Genomic DNA, 12,567 nt, shown 5'->3' on the forward strand with positions numbered 1-12,567 from the left:
TGACTATATGTTACTGGACAAATGTGAGAACTATTAATTATTAATTATCAGAAGGATGCCCTCAGAAGTGTATGTAAATTTGTAGTCTATGTATGTGGTCATGAAATGGTTAAAAACCAACCTCCCCGCACCTCCCAACTGGAAGATGCTTAATGGTAGGAATCCAGAGGGTGGGGAATCAACAACTGGGCAGTAAGGAGCCTTTGGCAGTCAGCATCCACCCTGATCTGTGGTCATGGCCTGGCCCAGTGTGAGGCACAGATGGAAGCTGGAAGAGACACTCAGACACATCTAGATCCTGCTCTTCAACTAGAGAGAATGGCAGAGGCTCCCCAGAGGGATCTAAACTGGGGAACTTTGGAAGCAAGGCTGGGCTTCCCTGGTGGTTTAGACGGGAAGCAACCTAGATGTTGATCGGCAGATGAATGGATAAGAAAGCTGTGGTACATATGCATAATGGAATATCACTCAGCCATTAAAAAGAATGCATTTGAATCAGTTCTAATGAAGTGGATGAAACTGGAGCCTATTATACAGAGTGAAGTAAGTCAGAAAGAAAAACACCAATACAGTATATTAATGCATATATATGGAATTTAGAAAGATGGTAACAATGACCCTATATGCAAGATAGCAAAAGAGACACAGATGTAAAGAACAGACTTTGGACTCTATGGGAGAAAGCAAGGGTGGGATGATTTGAGAGAACAGAATGTGTATTCAGTTCAGTTGCTCAGTCATGTCCGATTCTTTGCGACCCCATGAATCTCAGTACGCCGGGCCTCCCTGTCCATCACCATATGTGAAATAGATGACCAGTCCAGGTTCGATGCATGAGACAGGGCTCTCAGGGGTGGTGCACCTGAAAGGGAAAACCACCGGGGAAGCCCAGCCTTGCTTCCAAAGTTTCCCAGTTTAGATCCCTCTGGGACAATCCTGAGGGATGGGATGGGATGGGAAGGGAGGTGGGAGGGGGGTTCAGGATGGGGCACACAAGTACACCCATGGCTGATTCATGTCAATGTATGGAAAAACCACTACAATATTGTAAAGTAATTAGCCTCCGATTAAAGAAAAAAAAGAATCTGCCTTCAATGCAGGAGACCTGGGTTCGATCCCTGGGTTGGGAAGATCCCATGGAGAAAGAAATGGCAACCCACTCCAGTATTCTTGCCTGGAGAATTCCACGGGCAGAGGAACCTGGTGGGCTACAGTTCATGGGGATCATAAAGAATTAGACACAACTTAGAGACTTTCACTCACTTGGAAGCAAGGCTGGAATGAGTGATTTCAGCCAGGTGGCAGTAGGCAGAGCAGAGCCAGCATTATGCACAGATGCAAAAGATAAAGTGAATACAGCTGGTACACTTTGTTGTACAGCAGAAACCAACTCAGCACTGTAAAGCAATTACACTCTAATAAAGAAAAAAAAAAGGTTAATGATGGAAAATGTCAGGTTGAGAACAGGAAGGATCAAGAGCAAGCCAGAACACAGCGTGCAGAGCTGCCGGGAGGGTGTATGCATGTGTGCTCAGTTGTGCCTGGCCCTTTGCGACCCCACAGACTGTAACCCACAGGGCTCCTCTGTCCATGAAATTTTCCAAGCAAGAATACTGGAGTGGGTAGCCATTTCCTTCTCCAGGGGATCTTCCTGACCCAGGGATCAAACCCACGTCTCTTGTGTCTCCTTCACTGGCAGGCAGGTTCTTTACCACTAGCGCCACCTGGTCAGGAGAGATTCAGAACCAAAGTTGTAAAGCAGACGGCATTGGGGCCAGGCTTGCTTGTTTGTTTTTAGTTGCAGTATAGTTAAGACACGACCTGTTATAAGTTTCAGATGTACAGCACAGTGATTCAAATTTTTAAAAGCTATATTTCGTTTACAGTTATTACAAAATATTGGCTAGCTTATTTATTTTGTACATAATAGTTTGTACCTCTTATCCTCTACACTTATACTTCTCCTTCCCCTTCCCTCTCCCCATTGCTAACCACTTGTTTGTCCTCTATACCTGTGAGTTCTTTATTGTTCTATTCACTGGTTTTTCTTTCTTAGGCTCCAAATATATGTCAAATCACACAGTATTTGTCTTTCTCTATCTGACTTATTTCACTAATCAAATACCCTCCAAATACACCATGTTGTTGCAAGCGGCAAAATTTCATTCTTTGTTATATTCAATTGCATATATATGTCTTATCTTCTTTATCCATTCATCTGTTGATGGACACTCAGGTTGCTTCCATACCTTGGCTGCTGTAAATAATGCTGCTGTGAACATTGGGGTACCCATATCTTTTCGAATTAGTGTTTTCATTTTGGGGGGATTCTAGATTGGAGCCTGTTTTAATGTCATACTGACTCCCTGGCCCAAAGGCTGTTCCTGGTATTTTAAGGAGTTCATGCAGATCCAGAGGTACTGAGTGAAATTAAACCTCTCCAAATGCATAGTCGCTGAAGACTTGCTCCTTTACTGTGAACTTTGAGCAACTGCTGGTGGAGAGACTCAAAATTCCCCTCTCTTAATACTGAACCCCATTTTAAGAAAGTAAATCATGTCAGAGTAGATAATGCGGTGTGCAGACAGCTTGAGACAAAGAAGAGGATTAAGAACTGAAACCAGCGTAAGACAACAAAAGGAGAGGATCCTGACAGAATCAGGACAGTGGTGAGCCCTCAGCCACAGCTGGCTGTCACTTGTCACCACCCCCTAGTGAAGAGGAGTTAGCATCAATACCCGAACAACTCTTCACCTTCTGTGCGGTTTCCTGTGTACATACATTTGCTTCAGTCCACTTGTACAGCTCTCGTTGCCCAGCATCAGCCCAGTCCTTCTGACTCACCTTTTTGCTGTCATCGTCTTTCTAGAGTTCCAAGGGAAGCCCTCTCTGGGTATGGTGATAAGACACCAGCCATGATAGAAAGACATCTTGGCCTGGTGGCTTCCGGCAGTCACTGCTTTGACCCTGGTTCCAGATTAAGCAGATCCAGTGGCAGCTCTCCCCGCCTACCCCACCCACATGCATAGAAACTCATATAACAAGCCAGAACGCAAGAGAACGAGGCCTGGATAGGCCTCATCCCCATGTGGGTGTGCTGCTTGTCACACAAGCACGTGGGTTAATTAAGAAGCAAAGTCCAGACTAAAAACTGGGTCAGACAGACATAAAGGGGCCCAAGAAACAACAAGCATGCAGATCACTGAGATATGACCAAGGAAATTCCCAGCAGCTGTGCTATTAGGTCATTAGGAATGTGTTGCTAGGAGAGGTCCAGTCTTGCAAGTTGACTGAGCATCCTTCTTCCCCGAGGCCTGAAGGAGTGCGGTCACAGCCCCAGGAAAACAGGCAGGGGAAGAGGGGGTGGGAGAACTCTGCAAAACCCCCTCAGGAGCTGCTGCTCCCTAGCTCACCTCAGGGTAGAGCCTGCCCTGGGCTGTGGGCAGCGGAACAGGAGGCAGAGTTTCCAAAAGCTCGACCCACCACTTCCCTAGTTTTGAGAAAATTCTGCAGCAGCGCTGTGACCCCCTAGAGCCTCAAGTTGCTCACGAAGGAAACGTGCTCAGCGGCCCGGCTTCCCGCTTTGCTTTCTTCAAAGGTGAACATTTTCTCTCTTGCTGTTTTTTTATAAATATATTTGTTGCTATCTTTGTTTGTTTTCTTCCTCCAAATCAAGAACTTCAATAATCACACAGCAACACAAATGAAAGGAAACTGCTAAGTAGTCATTTCCAGGACTCCAGCCCAAACTCTTAGGAAGAATTTGTGTCACCATGTCTCCTTGGAACTGCAGACCACCGATTCCAGTTTGTTTAAGATTCTTTTCACGTGGACCATTTTTAAAAATCTTTACTGAATATGTTACAGTATTGCTTCTGTTCTTTGTTTTTTGGGTTTTTGGGTTTTTGTCCACAAGGCATGTGGGATCTTAGCTCCCTGGCTAGGAATCAAACTGGTACCCCTGCACTGGAAGGCAAAGTCTTAACCACTTGTCCACCAGAGAAGTTCCCAGGTTCCAGTTTTAATGTGGAGGCAAAAATGAGTTTCTTTGAACCATTCCCTTTAAAAAGAGCCGCAGAGGAACATCCCGTGCGTCACTCCCGGACTCTCCTACACCAAGAAGTGCTGGGAATTGGTTCCAGGTACAAGTAACACACCACACCTTCCCTCGGATATCCTCAGGACCGTCGCAGCCATTCCACATCCTACACTTGATGGAGCTGACTGACCACGTGGAAAACCACCCACAAAGAGCTGTGAAGGACAGCTGCACAGAAAGTCACAGGACACCACAAGGGGAAACTGCACTGCTTGGGGGAGGCGGTGCCAGCCTTCACGTAATACTCTGGCCTCGAATGAGGAAAGGAAGTAAAAGTTCAAGAGACACATTTAGAGGTGCCTGCTCTACCTATATCCCCTTCTCTGGGATCTGTCCCTGTCGCTAGTCCCTTTAACTTACGTGGTCACTCATTCATCTATTACACAGATACTTATCCAACACCTCCTGTATGTCAAGCGCTGTGGTAAGTGGAGATACAAAAAAATGAACAAGATGACAAGGGCCCTTCCTTACAGAGCTAATTTTTTGGTGGAAGAGTTAAATGATATGCAAATAAACAAAGAAGATAATTTTGGATAATGACACTTGTTATGAATTTTTTCATATGTAAACAAAACAAAGTGATGTTCTAGGGAGTCATTTAGGAGAAGGCAATGGCACCCCACTCCAGTACTCTTGCCTGGAAAATTCCATGGACAGAGGAGCCTGGTAGGCTGCAGCCCATGGGGCCGCTAAGAGTCGGATATGATTGAGCGACTTCACTTTCACTTTTCATTTTCAGGCATTGGAGAAGGAAATGGCAACCCACTCCAGTGTTCTTGCCTGGAGAATCCCAGGGACGGGGGAGCCTGGTGGGCTGCCGTCTATGGGGTCGCACAGAGTTGGACACGACTAAAGCGACTTAGCAGCAGCAGGGAGTCATTTGAGAGAAGAGCTGCCTACTCTAGATAGAATAGACTAGGAAAACCTCTCTGAAGAGATAAATATGAGCTTACACATGAATGAGAAGGAGTTGTGGCTGCAAGGAATATTCTAGACAAAAGGAAGAGCAATGCAAAGGTCTGAGGCAGAAATGAGAGAACAACAGAAAGGCCAAAGTGGCTGAAGCCTATGAAACAAGGGAGGGTGGTAGAAGGAGTTTCTAGAAGAGCAGAGACCATGGTAAAACTCTTGGGTTTTATTTTAAATGCAAAAAGAAATCACTGGAGAATCTTAAACAAGAGAGTGGCATAATCTGGATAGATATTTTTTAGTACAAACTCCCTTCCATATTTTATTTGCTAAGGCACAGCTGATTTCTCCATTAAGAATATGTTTACAAGTCAGGTGAGGAAATTATTCATTCTAATCCATTAGCAAGTCTTGTTTTGACTGAATCTTTAAATAACTTCTGATAATCAGTGCATCTTCACTCTTAGACTTCAAACAAGATGAAAGAATTGTGTTTTTCTTTATTTAGAATTATTGTAGATTTAGCCCAATCCAAAGAGTTTCTCCCAAAGAAACAAATGCTTTGAATAATTCCTTAATTCTCAGAAGGAAAACACATGCTATCCATATACTCCCATCACCAAATTGTAAATGGTCATAACGTTAAACTCTATTTGTGATTAGGTCAGGGGTCAGTAGACTTTTTCTGTAAAGATCGAGATAGTAAATGTTCTAGGCTTTGAGGCCATAAGGGCTCTATCACAAACCTCACAACTCTGTCCTTATAGTGCAAAAGCAGCCATAACAATACATAAGTGACTGCCTACAGCTGTGTTCCAATACAACTTTATTAATAAACACTAAAATTTGAATTTCATGTAATTTTCATTTGGTGTACTGCAGTCCATGGGGTTGCAAAGAGTCAGATATGACTGGGCAACTGAACAATAATAGCAATAACTTTCATGTGACTTGAAATATTATTATTCTTTTGATTTTTTTGCTAGACTTTTAGCACTATTCTTGGCTTGTGTGTGCTAGATCGCTTCAGTCATGTCTGACTCTTTGTGACCCCATGGGCTGTAGCCCGCCAGGCTCCTCTGTCCATGGGATTTCTCAGGTGAGAATACTGGAGCAGGTTGCCATGCCCTCCTCCAGGAGATCTTCCTGACCCAAGGATCAAACCCTGAGGGTTCATATAAAAACCGGTGGCAGGACAGATTTAGCCAGCAGGCCATCATTTCCTGATGCCTGCTTTAGGTGAATTGGAGCCTGATAGACATTTTTAATGGAATCATTTTGGCTACAGTGTGGAAGGTGGCTCAAGGGACATGGGGAGTCATGGTGACAGCAGATAAATCAATCAGGAGGTAATTAGCATAGTCCAAGCAAGACGTGATGGCGGCCTTCATGGGGTAGTTGCAGTGGAATTGGAAAGATGTGGACATAATAGTGCATTGTGAGGGCACTGACAGGGCTTGCTGATAAAGTGAATAGGAGCAGAGAAGGAAATAACAGACTGAAGCATGACCTTGGGTTTTGGTCTTGAACAACTGGTCTTGAACAACAACTGTGTGGGCATGCCATTTAGAACACCAGGAAGGAACAGGTTGAAAGGAAAATCAGGACTTCTAGTTTTGCCTATTAGGTAGCCAAATAGAGAGGTCCAATAAGTTGAAGTTCGGAGACATCAGCACTGAAGATGGATATGTGGGGGTTACTGCCTTTTAGGAGGCATTAAAAGCTCCAGAACTAGATCAGATTCACCGGGGAAAGTATACAGGTAAACAGAAGAGGGTCAAGAAAAGTGTCCATTGGGGATTCTCAGAAGGGGAAGAATTAGCAAAAGAGAGTGAAGGCAGCAAGTGTATGAAGTAGACAAATCAGAAGAATGGGTCACCATGAAGGTCAAAAAAAGTCAACTGTTCAAGAAGAAGGGAGGGTCAAGTGCATGGAATGCTGCCTGTCATACACAGTGAAGTAGGTCAGAATGAGAAAAATATGGTATATTAATGCATATATATAGAATCTAGAAAAATGGTGTTGATGAACCTACTTGCAGGACAGGAATAGAGGTGCAGATGTAGAGGACAGACTTATGGACACAGGTGAGGAAGGAAAGGGGGGAACTCAATGAGGAAGTAGCACTGACATATATGCGCCGCCGTGTGTGAGACAGCTGGCTATCAGGAAGCCGCTGTATAGCACAGGGGACTCGGCTGGGCGCTGTGTGATGACCTAGAGGGGCGGGATCGTGGGGGGAGGGCAGGGAGGCTCCAGAGGGAGGGGAGATATATATACAGATTGCTAATCATGTTGTTACACAGCAGAGAATAACACGACATTGTAAGGCAATTATGCTATGCTATGCTAAGTCGCTTCAGTCGTGTCCGACTCTGTGTCACCCCACAGACGGCAGCCCACCAGGCTCCCCCGTCCCTGGGATTCTCCAGGCAAGAACACTGGAGTGGGTTGCCATTTCCTTCTCCAATGCATGAAAGTGAAAAGTGAAAGTGAAGTCGCTCAGTCGTGTCCAACTCTTAGCGACCCCATGGACTGCAGCCCAACAGGCTCTTCCGTCCATGGGATTTTCCAGGCAAGAGTACTGGAGTGGGTTGCCATTGCCTTCTCCAGTAAAGCAATTATACTGCAATGAAAAAGTATGTGGAATGCTGCTGAGAAACATTATTGCTGAGGGCAGTGAAGTGACCTCTAGATTTGGCAATGTGAAGATAATGTGTGTCCTTGACAAGAAGAGTTTCAAAGGACTGTCAGAGATGAAAGAATGTCTTAAATGGTGACTAGGACTTGCCCTTAAGCATGGAAGGGTTTAAACACATGTGTATCTCCATTCCCTCCTGAAACCCACTAAAGTATAACGGATGAACTAAAAATGAATGAGTCCCACAAGAGCAAAGAGAATGGCATGAAGGTGAAAGAGGACAAGAGAAGTTAACAAATCCTTAGAAGAGGCAAGAGGCTGGATAATGTCGACTAAGCAAAGCAGGGAAAACTGAAACCAAAGCGCCTGTGAAGGAGGGGTGGGGATGCCAACAAGAAGCAAGCTGATTCCAATCAGCGAACCCCAGCAAGGCTCACGAACTTGAGCCAAGGTGAGAAGTGGGCTGAAAATAGGAGCATAGGGAGAAAGTCTTTATAAGGAAGAGTTGGCTCTCCCAGAGCCCTTCCCTAATCCTACCCTGCCAGGAAACTATCATGCTGGGGAATGGTTTAGTCTCTGCAGAAATTGATCCGAGAAACTCAAGGACAAGAGATCCTTAACTTGGGGAAGGTAAAGGTGAGGCACTGAGCTGAAAGCAGGAGAGGTTTGGCGAGGCTCACATCACCCTGCCCAGCCAGCAGCTCTCTATAGCTCTCTGTAACAGCCTGAGTAGCTGTGGGCAACACCCTTGCTGGGCTGGCAGCCAAGTTGGCTATGTGCAAGCAGAGGGAGCCAGTCAAGATGAGAGGAGAGAGAAAGCAGTGAAGATGAATGATGGGGCTGCCCCAGGATGTAGGGACAGATTTGGGTGCCAGGTTCAGGCCAGGGTCAGGCAGTTCTTCTTCCCCCAGGCTGTGAGATGGCCCAGTGCATCCTCACACAAGCACCCCTTACAAGGACACCTTGAGTGGCTCTGACCTCAACCTTGGAACCAGAGGGTCCCCAACAAAAGCGGGGTAATCCTGTAAAAGGCTGATATTCTAGACCCCTGTACAGGCCCCTTTGCATTGTTCCTTGCTCACTGTTATGCAGGGTGACCAACTGAGCTGCAAGCCACCCCTCCCTCGGAGGCTCTAGAATGGCAAGGAAGGGCCCAGCTGCAGGTGCGGGGAGTCTGGGAAGGCAAGCAGTGTCCCACTGCCTAGAAGACCAGGTTGTTGGTATCTTGTGTAGCCATCCCATTTTACAGGTAAGGAAGGCCAAGCACAGGGACATTGAGCAATTTCTCTCAAGTCACAGAACTTAATTACTGAATGAACTGCTCAAGAATAAAGTTCAGTCTCTTGACTTTCAGTCTCTGACTCCTTCCACTGCCCCTACCATCCCTCCAACATGCTCAAAGACTACTCTGACAGGTAGGATTTAGTTATTTCCATGGCACGACTGAAACCAAAATCCTAAAACATGGTGCCTTAGATTCACTTTTGCGTGGCAGACAACATGCTAAATGCAGAGTCCAGCCTTGCGGGTTCCAGTCACATCCCCACCTTGCTATCTATGGCATCACTTAGGCAAGTCACCAACCCACCTCTCTCTCAGGACCTACTGTTATCATTTGTAAAATGTAGAGAGAGTGGCAATGCTCAGAGCAGAGAAAAGAATGCAAATCTCATAGGTCTCAGAGGAGAGCCTGAGAATGCTTCTAAACTAAAGATTTCCATCAGGGCTCCCTATTCACTTAAACGTTTATGTAAATTTTGTAATTTTATGTAAATTCTACTCCTATATGTATGTTTGTTTGAATAAACACAGCTGGGAGTGGTATTTCCCACAAATAATTCACATCAAATTGATGCTCCAGGAAGATGGTCCATATTTATCCTAACTCATCTTACCCTCGGTACAGCATTGTGTGTTCCGATTTGAGACGTCCAGGACAAGAACTCTGTTGTCAGCTATTAACATTCTTTAAAACTTCTCAAACTTCAATAAGTTTGATCTCCATTTCGCCAACATGGGAGCCAACATCCCCAAATCATCCGTGCCTGGAAGAGAAGGTGATTCTTGAGCTTAAGCTCCTCCAACACCTAATCCTGGGGGCTAAGATTCCCAGGAGACATACTGGGGAGCACACTGCTGTCTTAGAAGTTGTGAGATCATAGCAGACACAGGTGTTAAGTGGAAGCTGGAAGGAATGAAATGCCATTTGCAGCACATGGATGGACCTAGAGTGTCATACTAAGCAAAGTAAGTCAGACAGAAAAAGATAAATATCTTACTTATGATATCACTTACATGTGGAATCTAAGAAGATGATACAAATGAACCTATTTACAAGATGGAGACAGATCACAGACATAAAAAGCAAATTTATGGTTACCAAAGGGGCGAGATGGGTAGGAGGGATAAATTGGGAGTTTGGAAATAACATATATACACTATTATCATAAAACAGATAATCAATAAGGACCTACTATATAGCACAGGGAACTCTAGTCAATATTCTGTAATAACCTAAGTTGGAAAAGAATCTGAAAAAGAATGGATATGTGTGTATGTATAACTGAATCACTCACCTGAAACTAACACAACATTGTAAATCAACCATGCTACGATATAAAATAAAAATTAATATAAAAAGTGGGAACTGGCTCCCACATTCTTTTGGGCCGGTCTGTACCCCCCAGACACACAGAATCTAACCCTGGTGGCAGCCACTATCACAGCCATCAAACACAGGGGCCCTGCTTTGAGCCTCCTTCTCATAATTCAAGGCTTTCTCTAGGGACTGCAGTTGGGGCTGAGGGGAGGTGAGGGAGCAGGGGGAGTGATGAGCCCCCTAGACTGGAAGAATAGAATGCACACCCAGGGCTGGCAGCTGGAGGCTTTAGTGGAAGCCAGCAGTCTGTAATGCTTTCAGACACCACCCAAATGCTGACCATACCCCTCATGGTGGGCCCCTTGGGAGTTCTTAAAAGACCACCCTGAATTCCCCTCCCAAGCACTGTGGCAAAGCTTCCTGACTGCCTGAAGGGATGGATGACAGCTTGAACTCTCTCACATCCATGTCTTGGCAAATGCTGTTCCCTCTGCTTGAATTACTACCCTCCTGCCTCCCCACCCACTTCTGCAAAGGCACCATTTGCTCTGGGAAGGTGTCCCCACAAGCCCCACCACCAGGTAGAGTTGGGCACCCCTCCTGAGCCCCACCTCTTCATTTTATGCAGTTTCTTATTAAATCGTACACCCCCCTCCACGCTCTAGACTGTGAGCTTCCTGTCAGTGTCTAAACAGAGCTGGATGCTAGAAGTTCTCTTTTTATCATCCTTTGTGGAGGAAAGAACAAGCATGTTGAAGATGAAAGCAGAAGCCATCAGTCAGGCCAGTGAGGTCCAAGTGAGGCCACAGAGGCCCAAGCTGCAGGTTCCACCTACCTAGTTTCCAACGCCTCCCAGGTGCCTCCACCCAACCCACAAAATAGTGGGCCTCGCAGAAATCCCTTTCTTGCCACCCCAAATTGCCCTTTCCCACAGCAGTTATCCCCCAGAGCCCTCAGCAGAGGAAACCTGAGAGCTGAAACTCCCTCTTGTCAGACCCCAGCGGAGGTGAGGGACTGGGTCACCAGGGGACGCTGCCGGAGCACTCACACTGCCGCCTATGAGGCCTGGTTCTCCCTGGGAGAGGCTGCCAGCTTCTCTCTCCAGCAGGGCAGGGCCCCAGCAGGAAGACCAGGACCAAGGCCGGGGCTGGGATCTCACTCCCTGGCTCTCTGCTTCTGCTCTCTCTGCTCCTACCCCATGGCAAAGTTCCTACCAAAGTCCCTTTCTGGAGCCCTGACCTTGTTCTCATCTGCATCCCCCCGCCCTCCTAGGTCCCAACCCTTATCACCCCAGGATGCCCTGTTAGTCAGCACAACAGACTGTTCTGGAGTAAGTGACCCACAGGCATCCTCGGTGACTAAGGTCCCTCGAGGACAGGCAGCAGGGCTGGCTAAAGCTCCCAGATTCCAGTCAGACTGGACAGATCCTGCTAGTGAACTGCTGATTCAATTCCAGCCAACAAATATCATCAAGGCCCACTCTGGGCCTGGCCCTGGTTTGGGTCCTGGGTGGATACACGCAGCCCTGCCCAGACCCTGTGGGAGGCGGGTCTAAGAACCCGCAGTTATAATCTACTGACTACACAGGAAAGATAGCTAATGACAGGAAGAGCAGAGGGACTGAGGGAAGAGAACAGAGAAGAAGTCAGGACAGCCAGTCCTCCGATGACCACACCGTCCTGGGAGCAGGACTTTTTAGGCTGGCTTCCAACTGAAGAGTGAGTGAGGTAGCCAGGGATGCTGTTTAGCTTCAGTGATTCCTGAGTCAGACTGCCATTTTCCCTCACTCAATTCACAAACAGTGGGTGCAGGAAAAACCTCCCCCCGACCCACCAGGGACAGAGTGGGAGGGCCAAAAGCTTTGCCACGGTGCCAACCTGGGACACCAACTCCTGATATCAGCAAAAAAAAAAAAAACACAACACAAAACTGAGAGCAAAACCCAACAACTGCCTGTGACAAGGAGGAAGGAAAGGGAATAAGGAGAGAAAGGATCCGGTGCTGTAGAGTGAGAGTGAGACGTGGGGCCCAGGAGGAAGGGAGACAGAAAGCAGAAAACAGCAGGCTGAGGGATACCTGTGCGTGCAGGCTGCGCTAAGGCATGCCGGCGTTAGGCATCACGCATGCGCAAACAGGGCCCGACTAATCTGGCCCTTCCCGTCACAACGCGGCTTCCCTGGCCTACCTGTGCTGGATGCCAGGCGCAGTGAGTACAGTGGACCCTTGATGCCACGCGTCGAATTAGCTCCCTATAATGGTACCTGAAGAGGCCCCCACCCTAAATTTATTCAGGTAGCCACCTCACACACACCTCTT

The 12,567-nt window shown here is 46.7% G+C and overlaps 1 long non-coding RNA gene across 1 annotated transcript in view; it reads right to left on the reverse strand.

The window, feature by feature from the left end:
- LOC139187139 (uncharacterized) overlaps positions 1–11,441 on the reverse strand; it is a 32,742-nt gene extending 21,301 nt beyond the window's left edge. Inside the window, exons 1-2 of the long non-coding RNA XR_011570777.1 lie at positions 11,300–11,441; positions 9,548–9,697 (exon numbers count right to left, since the gene is read on the reverse strand). This is a non-coding gene — a long non-coding RNA (uncharacterized lncRNA). The remainder of the gene's footprint in view (positions 1–9,547; positions 9,698–11,299) is intronic.
- Between the last annotated feature and the right edge of the window lie 1,126 nt (positions 11,442–12,567).

Source organism: Bos indicus, chromosome 15 (assembly GCF_029378745.1).
Source record: "Bos indicus isolate NIAB-ARS_2022 breed Sahiwal x Tharparkar chromosome 15, NIAB-ARS_B.indTharparkar_mat_pri_1.0, whole genome shotgun sequence".
Classification (NCBI taxonomy): domain Eukaryota; kingdom Metazoa; phylum Chordata; class Mammalia; order Artiodactyla; family Bovidae; genus Bos; species Bos indicus.